This window comes from Manacus candei, unplaced genomic scaffold (genome assembly GCF_025592945.1).
Source record: "Manacus candei isolate 608988 ecotype Guabito, Panama unplaced genomic scaffold, ASM2559294v1 h1tg000052l, whole genome shotgun sequence".
NCBI lineage: Eukaryota > Metazoa > Chordata > Aves > Passeriformes > Pipridae > Manacus > Manacus candei.
The window spans coordinates 3,590,572-3,605,160 of record NW_026138100.1 but is presented as its reverse complement, the minus strand read 5'-3'; positions in this window follow the sequence as shown (position 1 = coordinate 3,605,160).

Below are 14,589 nucleotides of genomic sequence, written 5' to 3'. Positions count from 1 at the left end.
AGTTGCCCTTCGCTCATCTACCACTGCTGTAACCCTATCGTAGAAGGCTGCCAAATTTGTCAGGCGTGATTTGCCTTTAGTGAAGCCATGTTGGCTGTCACAAATCACCTCCTTATTTTCCATGTGACCTCCTTTGCCATGACTCTTTGTCCTGGTGCTATACACATTTATTTTTAGCACATTTACTTATTACCCCCTCCCAGAACTTGCAGTCTAAGTAAATCAACATACCAGAAAGATTCTCTTCCCCTGGCTAACAGTAATCAATAAGTCTTTTCTCAAGTTCCTATTGCCCTATGAAGCTCCACTAATTTCAGCATGATTGTGCCTTACTTACTCCAGCAACATCAAAGCCAAATTAGTCTTATAGTTTTCTTTATGATTAAATTATTTATGGTACAAAATGATAACGGTATCCACAAAAGGAAAAGTTTTGAATGTCATGCTAAGGGTGGCATACACAAACCAGGAAAGAATAAAGCTCACACATATACTACTATTCTGTAATTTCAAGTATTTAAAATACATGAAAACATTAAAAAAATAACGGTGCAATTACAATATCCATGTATTTAGTCACCCACAGGCAACGTTCCATTTCATTCCCTATATGTGCTCTCATTTACCTCAGGCAAGAAACACACATGCCTCTTCACTCTGTTAATTCTTGCAGGCAAAGACAACATCAAAGTCACACTTCAGAGGTTACAAGAGATCTTAACCTAATAGACTACAGATATAAAGAGAGAAAAGATATTCTAAACTAGTTGAAATTATAGAAATTTCAATAAACAATCGTTTCTACAATCTAAAGGGTGGGAAGAGAAAGGACTATTTTTTCTGTCACTTCAAATGTCAGTGTACCCCAACAGAATACCTTTTATTGCCAGTGGCTTCTAGCATTCAGAATCTTAGCGACAAATTAAAGGTCATCTTCCTATATGTCATATCCTGCTACAAATTAGCTTTTGCAATCACTAATTGATGAGAAATTTCAAGTGCTTATTATACAGATAAGTGTGAAAGCTTCACTTGAAGTTGATTTCTTTTTACTATTGTAGTTATTTGGAAATGAATCATCTCCTATGCTCTCTTTTTAGTAACTGCAGAATACTTATAACTAAACAGAAAATAGAAAAGGAAGGGAGAACATAAATCGGAAAAATCAGGGAAAACATTTTCTTTCAAATTTTAGCTTTTATGTTGCTTAAAAATACATCAGTAAATACAGGACACACTTATAAACTTTCATCCCGTTATATTCCTAGACAAATGTAAAAACTATGACTCAGACATCTCACTTGTGTAGCCTGCTGATCCTATTATGCATTTGATAAAGAGGCTTAGTAACTCACTGAGCAGAGTCTACGTATGCTCGCATATATTCACAACACAACTACTGCACTCTGAATACAATAATACACCGCCATGTTCCAGTGAAATCCTATACCACATGGCACCAAAAAGGATTACTACCTGTTTGTATGTTGCCTCTTGTACTTGCTGCAAAGAAATAAGTGGAGCAAGAAAAATTTGCCACGAAAACTCTTTGCCCTCCTTTCACCAGGTTCATTGCTCAAAATGGATTAGTGTGGGAACAAGGCTACCACAGTTCACCTCTCTTCTCAGCCCATGAACTGTCAAGCCACAGGTGAAAGAAGGATCATCCCAAGATAGTTCTGCTTTCTGAGCATCAGGGTTTAACTCCAGCTGGCAACAAAGTACCACACAGCTGATTGCTCACTCCCTACCCTGGTGGAATGGGGAGAAGAATTGGAAAAAAGTAAAAACTCATGGGTTGAGGTAAGAACAGTTTAATAATTGAAACAAACTTAACAATCATCATCATCATCATCATCATCATCATCATCACTGTAATGAAATGGAGAGAGAGAGAGAGAGGAATATAATACAAGAAAATGAAGTGATGCACAATGCAATTGCTCACCACCCACTGATCAATGCTCAACCCACCCCCAAGCAGTGATCAACCCCTCCCAGCCAAATCCCCCTAGTTCATATACAGAACACGATGTTCTGTGGTATGGAATATCCCTTTAGCCCATTTGGGTCAGCTGTGCTGGCTATGCTCCCAGCAGGATGGGGAAGAGAATTGTAAGGGTAAAAGCTAGAAAGCTCACGGGTTGAGATACAGACAGTTTAATAGGGAAAGCAAAAGCTGCACACACAGGCAAAGAAAAACAAAGAATTCATTCATTGCTTCCCATGGGCAGGCAGGCCAATCATGCAGAATGGTTACTTGGGAAGACAAAAGACATCACTCCAAATGTTCCCTCCCCCCCCCCCCCCTTCCTCCTGCTTCCCTCCACTTTATATGAGGATGTCATATGGTTTGGAACATCTCTTTGGTCAGTTCAGGTCACCTGTCCTGTTTGTGTCTCCTCCCAGCTTCCCATGCACCCCCTGCCTCCTTGCCAGTGTGGCAGTAAAAGCAGAAAAGGCCTTGGCTCTGGGTAAGGCCTGCTCAGCAATAACAAAAACATCTCTATATTATCAACCTTGTGTTCAGCACAAATCCAAAACATAGCCCCATACCAGCCACTGTGAAGAACACTACCCCAGCCAAAATCAGCACACATAGCTAGAGCAAATGGACAATGATAATTCCCAGTTCAGCAATTGAGGAGATTTACTTCCTGAGGTGAACCTTAATACCAGTCCCTATTCCAGTGAACACCATAAATACAAAATATTTAGCATCTAGTAATAAGCAGAAGCCAAATAGAAATATAGAACTTTAAATTTTGGAAAGAGGCTGTGATTTAGTGAGTGAATATCTAAACCTTTTGGTCCAATTGACATTTTATGGCTAAACTGATGACTTGACCTTGACAAACTCAAGTTGAACTGTGTTGCATCCTACTACTCAATGAGGCAAAACAAGGTTCAGCCTCCTTCACTATTTGCAGGAATTTCTAGGACTGCACCTGGTGTTCTGAGAAACCAGAGTATGACATCAGACTCTTTATGGAATTCAAGTTTTTCCAGTGTGCCTTTTCCTTTCCTGTTGTTTGTCTTAGCCTTTAGCCTTATTTCTGCCTTCTTCTATTTCACCTGTTATGTGCAAGCTCTAAAGTGTAGTGCTTGGTTACAAAACCAGGCAGCCTTACAGACCTGTTTTGAAAGAAGCAAGGCATGCTGCACACAGCAAGAATGCACACAAATGCTTCAAGGAGTATTTTGAGTATTAATTGTCACAGCAGACAAATCAAGCTGGAAGCAACAATTTTTATCACAAGCTGGAAAACAGGGGATCTTATTTTATGCTAATTGATACATACTGGGATGAAAAAGAGAGATTAATTGACTTTACAGCATCACTTACTGAGGAAAGGTTTGAAGAAAAACGCCCATGGCATGCCTGTAGGTAATTGCTCCCAGTCGGATATGTTACCAGTGTCTTTTGCAAGCAATGTTGTGAGGACATTGCTTTCATGACTTATATGAGCCTCTAAAATTTTCTCCCTACAAATTACTGTAGATATGGTGTTAAAGTGTGCTTCCTCTGCATGAGGAAGAATAGAGAAACAAAGGCTGTGAGGAGGTGTGCTGAATTTTTATTTTGGTTCATTCCAGTCGTGCATCAACTATGCTTATTCTTTCATGAGGGACAAACAGGATATTTGAAGGGCACATCAACAGTTTTCTCTCTTTATTCCGATCTAATATATTTTATTCAACTTAGCCTGGGGAAAAAAAAAAGAAAATAATAGAAAAAAATCTTAAAATATATCATTTATTCTTTGTCAAAAAACATCATATTTCTTAGAAAATGTTTTTCTAGTAATTAATCTCGATAAGCCGAACTAAGAAATTCTTAGAAATTCTCTTCTCTGCTTCTCTTCATACTAATTCACAGTCTACCTAATATAATTTTTATTAGCCCTTTGAAATCTTCTGCCAACTTCATACAGTATGCACAGTTCCCCAGTGGAACACTATGAAACGCGGTTATTCCTTTAGATTTTCTGAAAGGCAGAAGCTTCTTCAAGGAAGTTTATTTTAACATTTTACATTAACGTCAAACTTTTACTTCTGTTATCAAAACAGAACGTTGGTGTATGTGAACAAATATATGTAAAATCATTTGGTATCACCACTGACCTCTTACATTAGAAGCTATCTAGTGTAAGCTATAAAGCTATTAGAAGTGCAAATTATCACTGAAGACTTTAAAAGTCAATAATTACCTGAAAAATACAAGTAACAACTCCTCACAAAACTCAGGAAAACATGTTAATTTTTCCAGTGATGCTAAGAAAAAGTGATCATAAACCTTTGATTAAGATATAAATTTAAAATACTGTCTTCAGGACTTATTTAATTTCAAAAAGACTCTTTTAGAGTCAAGACTCCCCCACACAGTAAATTTTAAAACACTGACTTAACTATTACAGCATTGACCACTGTGTCCTTAGCTAACCACCTGGTCCAGCTTTCGAATAGAAAACCCAGAGTTCAGGGGTTCTTCTTTTCTTGTGCACCAAACAAGGATATTTAGGCACTTCTAAATGAGACACACAAAATCTGCCTGCCAAGGATGTGACCCACTATGTTAGACAATACAAAATGGTAAGAATAAATGTGTGACATCCTGCCCTTCTCAGTGACTCAGATATGATGATATAAACAGGGTAACATCCTCTACTTCATCCTTCTCCCAGCCAGCCTAGGAAAGGACAGCTTTGTCTTCAAAAATAAAGCTGAAAGAGACTGATTTTAGACAACAATTAGTTAGCAATTCATCACAATCATCAGCCACAGCCAGCACAGCTTCATGAGGGAGAAGTCCTGCTTGTCGAACCTGATTTTGTTCTATGACAGGGTAACTCACCTACTTGATCAACCAAAGCCAGTAGATGTAATCTATTTGGACTTCAGCACAGTTTTTGATACCATCTCTCTCAGAATCCTTCCGGACAAAATGTCCAGCACGCAGTTGAATAACCATGTTACATGATGGGTGAGCAACTGGCTCACATGTTGGGCACAAAGAGTAATAGTGAATGGGGTGACATCAGGCTGGTGTCCAGTTCTGAGTGGGGTTCCACAGGGCTCCATCTTAGGCCTTTTTCTCTTCAACATCTTCATAAATGACTTGGACGCAGGACTCAAAGGAATACTAAGTAAGTTTGCCAACAACACTAAACTGGGAGGAACTGTCAACTCCCTCGAAGGCAGGGAGACCCCGCAGAGAGACCTCAAAAAATTAGAGAGGTGGGCAATCACCAACTGTACGAAGTTGCACAAGGGCAAGTGCCAGATTCTGCACCTGGGATGGGGCAACCTCAGTTGTGTTTACAGACTAGGGAACGAGAGGCTGAAGAAGAAAGCTCACCAAAGGCATTTGGAGGTCTTTCTAGAATATAGAGAATTACAGTCTCGCTGAATTCTCATAAAAACCAACATATCCCTTTGTGGCAGACATTACCAGGATGATCCATAAGGATGCTGAATGCCTAATATTTAAATTTAACTAACCCTTACAGTATATCGCAGCTGCAAATTAACTCCGAACAAGGAAAAGTGTAGATCTCTCTGATCCAGGCAAATCATTACACTGTGCTGTCATCTGTCAGCTTCAGCTGCATGGGTTTTTTCAGCCCTTTCATCTTGTCTCAGTGGATTCATCTCTTGTAAGCAAACAGCAGCAAAAAGGCAATAAAGTAGAAACATAATAACACAAAGATGCAACAATCCTTTTTTGTGCACCATGAATTTCACAATACATATAACATCAGGATATCACTATCAAAAAGGGAAAGAAAATATACCAAAGCCTTGCCAGTCATTAGATTTTAAGTTCTCTTCTTGAAACGTAGCAAAATATTGCTCTTCAGGGGGAAACAGTTCTTCCCATCAAAAAACAAAAATACCTTTGATATCCAGATAAAAATATCTTTGATATGGAAGTTGAAGATATAATTTTAACATGATACTTTTGGCTCATGAGGTTAAGCTGTTTTCCTTAGGGGGCTTTTTAAAGTAACTCAGCGTATATTTTTTTCTTCAATTGCATAAATTTAGGAATGGAATAACAGCTACTCTAATCTTGAACAGCACAGGAAAGAGTACTTTCCCAAGTCAGACCATTCTGAGAAGTGAGACATTAAAAATTCTCTATGAAATGGAGTGAATGACTGTGACTAAACATACTGCTGCTTACTCCTTTTCGGACTATCCTCCATGTTCCTTTTGATAAAAAAACCAACTTCACTGTTGCCTGTTAAAAGACAAGGCTGAGAATCTGACTAATCTCACTAAGAGAGGTGTCAACAAAGATAAATATGCATAATGGTATAGGGAACCTTTACAAGGGGTAAGATAATTAGCTGTTTAAATCAAATCCTATCTCCTCCTCCCTGTCCATCTTTCTATTGGCCAGGAAACATTTTCAGTTTTCCAGCCTTAGGAGTTTACAACTGGCTTTCCTGAGGGCTGAAGAGCATGACTTTGCCTTGAGAGCAAGCTGCCATATGTGCTCTACCTAAACTTCAAAAAATTGATATTCATATCGCAATACCAAGATTATCACTAGGGAAGAGAATTATTCAGACTTGGCATTCTCTTTTTCTCTGTCTAAGCTATAAAATTTTAGAAAGTCAGGAAGATATAGCTCATATTATATTTTTATTAGCTCTCTACAGTTTTGTTCCGAGCAACACAGCAATCAGGGGAGACCTGGAACATATCAGATATGAGAGTCTTTATGGCTCTAGGGATGATACCAACATGGGACCCACTTTGAGGACCAAAAATTGCTAAGAAGAGATGGGATCTACCTGCAGCTGGGCAGAGGCTCACAGGTTGGCCAGTCTGTGAGGGGACCTTTGAACTAGGAATGATGGGGAGGTGGGGAGTGGATGTCCAACAAACGAGTGAAGAAGTGATGGACTGGGGCAACAAGTAAAGTGAGCAGGATGATGTGAATAGGAGATAATAAAACAAGGAAGAAAAGGGTCCACTCCAATGACATGCACACGAACAAGCAAGTGCCTATAGGAGAGAATGGTGGGGGAAGATCTAGTGCCTGTTCTGGAAAACCCACATAGCTGAATGCCTTTCTCAAGTGCTTGTACACTAACAAGCATGGCATGGGGAGGACACAGAAGGAATTAGAAGTCTGTGTGCTGTTGCAGGTTTATAATCTCATACAGCTCACATGACTGGAGAGTTGCAATGGATGGCTACAGGCCCTTTAGGAAGGACAGGTTGGGGTAGCAAGGAGAGGACAGAGCAAATAGAATGCAGAGAGCTCTGCTTAGGGATAGATGAGCATGCAGCTGAGAGCTTATGAGTCAGTTTTATTGGGCAGACTAATGTCTTAAATGGGCAGAAGATCTGTTGACAAAGGACAAGGAAAAGGCCAAGATATTCGATTCTTTCTTCATCTCAGTTTTTACAGATAAAACTGCCATTCAGCAATCTGAGGCCCAAGCCCCTTGAGAAAGTTTGAAACAAGGAAGACTTACCCTCATGGACGGTGATCAAACTAGGAAACATTTAAACAAACGGGACATACACTGGTCCACAGGCACTGATGGGATATATCCATGAGTGCTGAGCGAGCTGGCTGATGTCATTGTGAGGTCGTTCCTGATCATCTTTAAAAGATCATGATGATTAAGGGAGATTTTGGAGGACCAGAAGAAAGCATATGTCACTCATCTCTTCAGGAAAGGCAAGAAGGATGATTTGGGTAATGACAGGCTGTTTAGCCTCAGCTCAATCCCTGGGACTGATGGAGTAAATTTTTCTGAAAACCATAGCCAGACACCTCAAGGACAAGAACGTGATCAGGAGTAGTCAGCACAGATTGTTACAAAGAGAAAATCATGCCTGACCAACCTAACAGCCTTCTACAGTGAACTGACTAGTTTGGAGAATAAAAGGATAATAGTGGATTTTGTTTATTTTCTCTCTGGCAAGGTTTTCAACACTCTCTCCCATAACATCCTCACAAACTAATGAAGTATGGGCCAGATAAGTAGACAGTGAGGTGGATTGAAAACTGACTGAATGGCTGGTCTCAAAGGGTTGTGACCAGCAACACAAAGTCTAGATAGAGAACACTCTGTAGTGCAGTGTACCCCAAATGTCAATACTGGGACCAGTGCTGATTCACATCTTCATTAATAGCCTGGACAATGGGCCAGAGTATGCACACAAGAAGTTTACAGGTGATACAAAACTGGGAGGAGTGGCTGATGCACCAGAAGTTTGTGCTGACATTTGGAGAGAGCTGAATGGGCTGGAGAAATGGGCCAAGTGGAATCTCAAGAATTTCAGCAAAAGGAAATGTTAAGTCCTGCCCCAGTATGAGCTGGGGGCTGAGTGTCTGGAAAGCACCTTGAGCAGAGGAGGCCCTTGGGGTCCTGGTGAACAGCAAGCTGACCATGAGCCTGCGGTGTATCCTCACAGCCAAGAAGATCAACAGACTCCTTGACTGCATTAGGAAGAGCATTGCCAGCACACTGAGGGAGGTGATCCTGCCACTCTGGTGAGCATGGGTGACTGTAGTGAGCTTCTGTGGCTGGTGTTTTGGAGCCGGGGAGGGGAGGGGGGGTGGGGGGTAGGTCAGGGGTGGCTTCTGCTAGAAGCTGCCAGAAGCTTCCCCTGTCCGGTGGAGCCAACGCCAGCCAGCTCCAGGACAGACTTCCTGCTGCTGGCCAAGACCGAGCCAATCAGGAGTAATAGTAATGCCTCTGTCATAACATATCTAAGAACAGAAATGTAATGCGCAGAAAGAGTTCCAGCCAGGAAGAGCAGAGTGAGAACATGGGAACAACAAAGTAGACACTGAGGTCAGTGCAGAACGAGGGGCAGGAGGTTCTCCAGGTGCTGGAGCTGTGGCCCCTGCAGCCGGTGGTGCAGACCTTGGTGGAGCAGCTGTGCCCCTGTAGCCCATGGAGGACCATTGGGGTGCAGAGACCCACCTGCAGCCCATGGAGGACCATTGGGGTGCAGAGACCCACCTGCAGCACATGGGGAAGCCCATGCTGGAGCAGGTGGATATCAAAAGGAGGCTGTGACCCCATGGGAGGCCCAGGATGGAGCAGGGTCCTTCCAAAGACCTGCAACCTGTGGAGAGAGTAGCCCGTACTGGAGCAGGTTTTTCCCAGGTAGGACTCATGGCCCCTGTGGGAGACCCATGCTGGTACAGCTCATTGGTGAAGGACTGCACCTCATGGAGGAGTGACCCACGGGACAGCAGTTTGGGAAGGACTGTTGCCTGTGGGATGGACTCATGCCAGAGAGGTCCATCAAGGGCTGTCTCCCATAGGAGGGACCCCACAGGAGCAGGGGAAGGACTCCTCTCTCTAAGCAGCAGCAGAAACAATAGCTGACCGTAACCCCCATTCCCCATTCCCCTGCACCACTGGGGGGGGGAGGAGGAAGAACATGGAAGGAAGGAGGGGTGGGGGCAAGGTGTTTTTAAGATTGTTCTATTTCTCACTCTTTGGCTCTTATCCTGTTAGTAATAAATGTAAGTAATATCCCCACTCTGAGTCTGTTTTGCCCATGAAGGTAATCAGTCACTGACTTCTCCCAGCTGTTCTCTCAACTCATGAATCCTTAGCTGTTTTTTTTCTTTCTTCTGTCCAGTTGCAGAGGGAGAGTGAGAGAGTGGCTTTAGTGGGTACCTGGCATCTGGCCAGGGTCAACATACTACAGTGACATACACCTGGGTCCAGTTCTTTGTTCTGCAGCACAAAAGAGACATGGACAATAGAGACTGGAGACAGTCAAGCAAAGGGCCACAAAGATGATTAAGGGACTGGAGCATTTGACACACAAAGAACAACTGAGATTGCTGGGACTGTTCAGCCTGGAGAAAAGGCTGCTCAGGAGGATCTTATCAATGTGTTCCTGAAGGGCAGTGTAAAGAGGATGAAGCCAGTAATGGGCACAAACTGAAATTCTATTTAAAGATAAAAAAGCTTCATTACTCTGTGTGTAGTTGAACATTGGAAGAGGCTGTCTAGAGAGGTTTTGGAGTCTCCATCTATTCAAAACCTAATAGGACAGCCCTGAGCACTCTGCTGTAGGTGTCCCTGGTCTGAGTGGGCTATTGGACTAGATGATCTCCAGAGTGGCCTCCTCACTTCAGCCATTCTCTGATGTCTACAATCCAGGACACTGGTACCATCCTAAGCATTTGCACAAGTACTGAGAGACAGGTTAGTTTTTTTCTTTGCAGTTGACCCCTATCTTCTCCCTTGTAAGGCAGCTGAAGAACAGAATTAATGAAGACACAGAGAACCAGGTGAACATGCACACTATGACTGATGATACATTCAGGTCTGAACCACTGGTGCAACAGGTGGCTGTATGAGAACCACCCTATAAACATACAATGTGAAGATCAAACTGTGCTTGGACAGCCGCTGTTGACCAAGATATGCGCTATCTTTGACATTTTAAAATTTTTATATGTAAGAATAATTAGAATTAAAATATCCATTTATTTAAAACTTCCAATTATTCCAACTTAAGGGTAGTCATATGGGAACATGAACGATGGTAATTATATCATTACAGTTACAAAGGACAGATTTCCCTACTGTAGATGAAAATGTATATCTTATCACTTATAAGGGCTGCAGAGGAAATAAGAAACAAGGAAGTATTTGAAAGAACAGGACATGAGTTTGAAGGATGGCGTAAATAATGCAGTCCTAAAAAACATCCATAAAAGATGCCTAGGAAAAAGTTTTGGAAATGTAAGCGGGTAGAGGCAATGGAATGTTACATTTGATAAACATGTCAGACAACAATATCCCCCAGTTAGGTTTATGGAAAGAATCATAAGCTCACACTTCACACAAGATCAAATGGAGGATATTTCCTCATTTGAAAATAAGTAGAGCTCATTTTCAGTTACAGATTTTAAATTCTGTAACTTTTAACTATTTCTAAAATTAACCAAAACACACATTGTAAAATTCTCAAAAACCTAGTCAACATTTTCCCTCATTTTCCCTCTCCTTTTGATTTTGAAATTAATTTATTTCTCAAAATAAAAGCATGAATAAATCAAAAAGCCAGACATCACCATGTCACTCTGCAGAGGTTTCACTAGTGTTCTTCCACTCCAAGAATCAATCTCTTTATTTTGCCACATTGCATTATTTAATTTCATTAAACAATATGGAATGCTGGGGAGGAATATCTTGGGATTGCACAAAAATGTACCATGAGATGCTAAAGCGAGGAATCGCAGGCAGGAAAAGGGAGGGATCCAGGCTAGCTACTGGGTACACTGAGTCTATGGATGATTCCAAGGGAGCCTTGGTGTGTGCCCCTGTGTGTGTGTTGGTGTGGTGCTGTGGCTTCAGGGCTTCTGTGTTCAGGTGCAAACAGCTGGGATGCAGGGAGCAACTACTGGGCAGACTGTCTGATCCCAGATGCTCACTGAAGAGAACCATACGGTGTATATGTATATATATGTTCCAACTAGCAGACTCTCATCCTGAACATCTAGAAGGGAACAGGATAAGGCTGTTGGTGCTGTTTGTGTTTCTGTTAGTGCTGAGTATCTGCCTGTGCTGATCTATGTGGCCAGCTGTGTGTATAAGTTTATATGTGGGTTCTATACAGGTGTTTGCAGGCATGACTATTGGGAATACAAGCTCAGTCTTGCTCCTAGTTGGACCAGAGGACACAGAGCCGCAGCAGTCTCCCCTCTGTTGAACTACTGGATTTGGAAAGCCTAACCAATGACCAAGAATTAAACTTGCAGAGTCAAAATATCCAAGAGTTAGAAAACATAAGATTGTATGAACTGAAGTGTTCCCCTTACCATAATGTTTAATTATATCACATGCTAACTTCCTCTAGACTCTTAGGTCATTCAGTACACTGGTAGTTTTTTAGAACACCTTTCATTCTTCTCATTCAATATGTAGCTCCCACTCAGCAAATGCAAAATTATTGCTTTCTCAAGGATAGTTCTGTTAATAAAGTCCTTAACAAAACCTAATGAATCTGCCTTGTGGCCTTGCCATATTAGGAAGTCAGTCTATATCACAGAATCATCAAGGTTGGAAGACACCTTCATCTAGTCCACCCATCAGCCTAGTCCCACTGATGCCCTTCAAACTTGTTATGCAAACACAAAAGCCATCATTCATAGCTACATTTATTAAACTTTGAAGATACATTTTATTTTTCACAAGCACAGAAGAACTCAGAGATGCTGAAGCCTGAAGTGCTTATTTTCAACTAAAGGATTTAATATTTGCCACTCTGCAGACTACCCTTACCTGCAGAGTCACTGCCAAAATTTAGCAAGGAGACACAGGTGGCCTGGATCACTAATACAGAAGTAATGCGAATTACTGAGACTTCTTTTCTGTGAAGAAGGAAAAAGCTGAATACAGAAACTTATACTTTCCACAAAGATAGTTGACTGAAGACCAGCCTCACATATGATTTATCAATTCATTATTATTATTGTTATTATTGTTGTTGTTGTTGTAATTATTATTATCCATATGCTAGAAAATAAGGCAAAAAAGTTAATATCAAATTTGTTAAAGCATTCAATTAATTTTAGGGACCCATACTGTAGCAAGCATGTCACATATTCCTAGCATCCCAGAATTCATAGCAGCCTTCCAGGCCATTCAGGCTGTTGGTGTCCCTCACTTCCAAACTCAGTTCTTACATGTCTACTATAGAGAAGAAAGAAGTTAACTCTAAACATACCACTTTAAACGATGTGCACACAGATTTCATGCCAGAAGTCAGGATAACTCTCATTTCCCCAAGTCAGCACCTGGTTCCCTCACAGCTAAACACTTCTAAGAGTGAAGGAAAAGCCCTGCTATGCTAGACCAGTGACCTGCCTCAAATGTAACCTCTCTGACACTGACTTGTACTAGACACCTAAACTGAGTTGGTTTTCCTTTGACTCCATTAGCACCTGTCCATCTCCCCTTTACTAAGGCACACCACAGTCCTACCCAAGCCTCTCAAATCCTAGAAAATACTTGTGTGGATTTTGGCAGAAGGAGCCCAAGAGGCAAATAAGAGAGCCCAGGCAAATAAGAGATTAGGGTAAATGGTGGTAGCTAATGAGAAGAAATGCAGAGGCCAATGTACGGAGTGGATATACTGGCAGCCCTGATTTTTGTACCACATCTTCCCCCTCCTTTTCACAGCCAGGCCCAGTTGTATTCAAAGGGCTAAATACTAATTGTGTCCAGGCTTACATTAAACTCTTCTTATGGCTTTGGTGCAACAAAGGGCAAGCACAGAGAGAGGCTCCTGCACACTGTGCACATACCCAGAGATGAAAGTCTTTGAGAATGGTCTAGTTTTAAAGCCTTGTTCCTCCCACTCTGTGTAGGATTAAAAATGCTATACTTCAGGTGGGGATAAAGAGACAGTGACTTTGACCATGCGAAATCTCTTGTGAGTTCTTGCTTTCATTTCCCCTTGTCCACAGTTTTTTCCAGAGACAAAATAACTCCTTTTCTAAAGCTCTTCTGAATGTGATGCTAAATGGCTCTCTCCTACCAATAAAGGATGCTGAAAATGTGCTCTCTGGCCATAAAGCAATGCATGCTATCTACTAAATGTGCCCATTAACAGCTTAGTCAATCTTCTCCTTCCATTCCACTATGGAATGAAAACAGGAATACAAATTCCCCAGATCTGTGTCCCTCTCGAAGTCCAGTGGCACCCCTTTCCCATTCCCTCTTCTTCCTCCCCACAAATGATCAGATATACATTGAAAGAGTGTGTGGTCAGCTCTGCTACTGTTACCTGCCCTGATCAGCACTGGTTCCCATTGCTTATGGCACAGGAGGACAAGAAGTCTTTAGACTAAAATGCCTGGGATTCTGCATCTTTCTGTTATGTTGCAACTTGTTTCTTCTCCACTTCTTTCATTACCACTCTTGAAGTAGCAGGGGGTGCTCTGCAAAGGCTGAGCAGATACAGTAAGTGTGCGTCCATGATGAGGCAGCAGGTGCAATCACTGCCACTCTTATCTCCTTCCTGTTCACTAGGAGGTATTTTTCCTGTGTTACTAAGGTTCTCTTCTGATTTCATTAGTGAAAATAACTAGGAGCTAAGTTCTAGTAACTAATGATCAGCAGGAAAACCTGGAGTTGCACCTCTGTACTCACTTGGAACAAACTGATCACAGAAAGGTGCTGGTGCAAACAAGCAGTATGCGAGTCAAGCACCCAGTACAATGCATGTGCAGTTGAAGTGAACGATGCTGATGTTTTCCTTATCTGTGTTATCGCACCCTATTACAATCACAATAACATCTATGGGAGAGCATCCTTGCAGCTCTGGCACAGAAAGTTCTCTGAAAATCCTGAGGATCTGTGAGATCCGAGTCACTTCCAAAAGACAATTCTATTCACAATCACCCCTCGTGTTGCCGTAAAGTTCATCACATTTTATTATACGGCTCAGTTATCTCTATAATCACTGAGGACATCGTTTTGTCAAGATCCCTGGATCACTACGTTGATCAGTAGCGTACTGATCTCCTCCCTGCACCAGCCTTTATCCCGCCAAGCCAATCTTCCCCGGGACTTTCTCTCC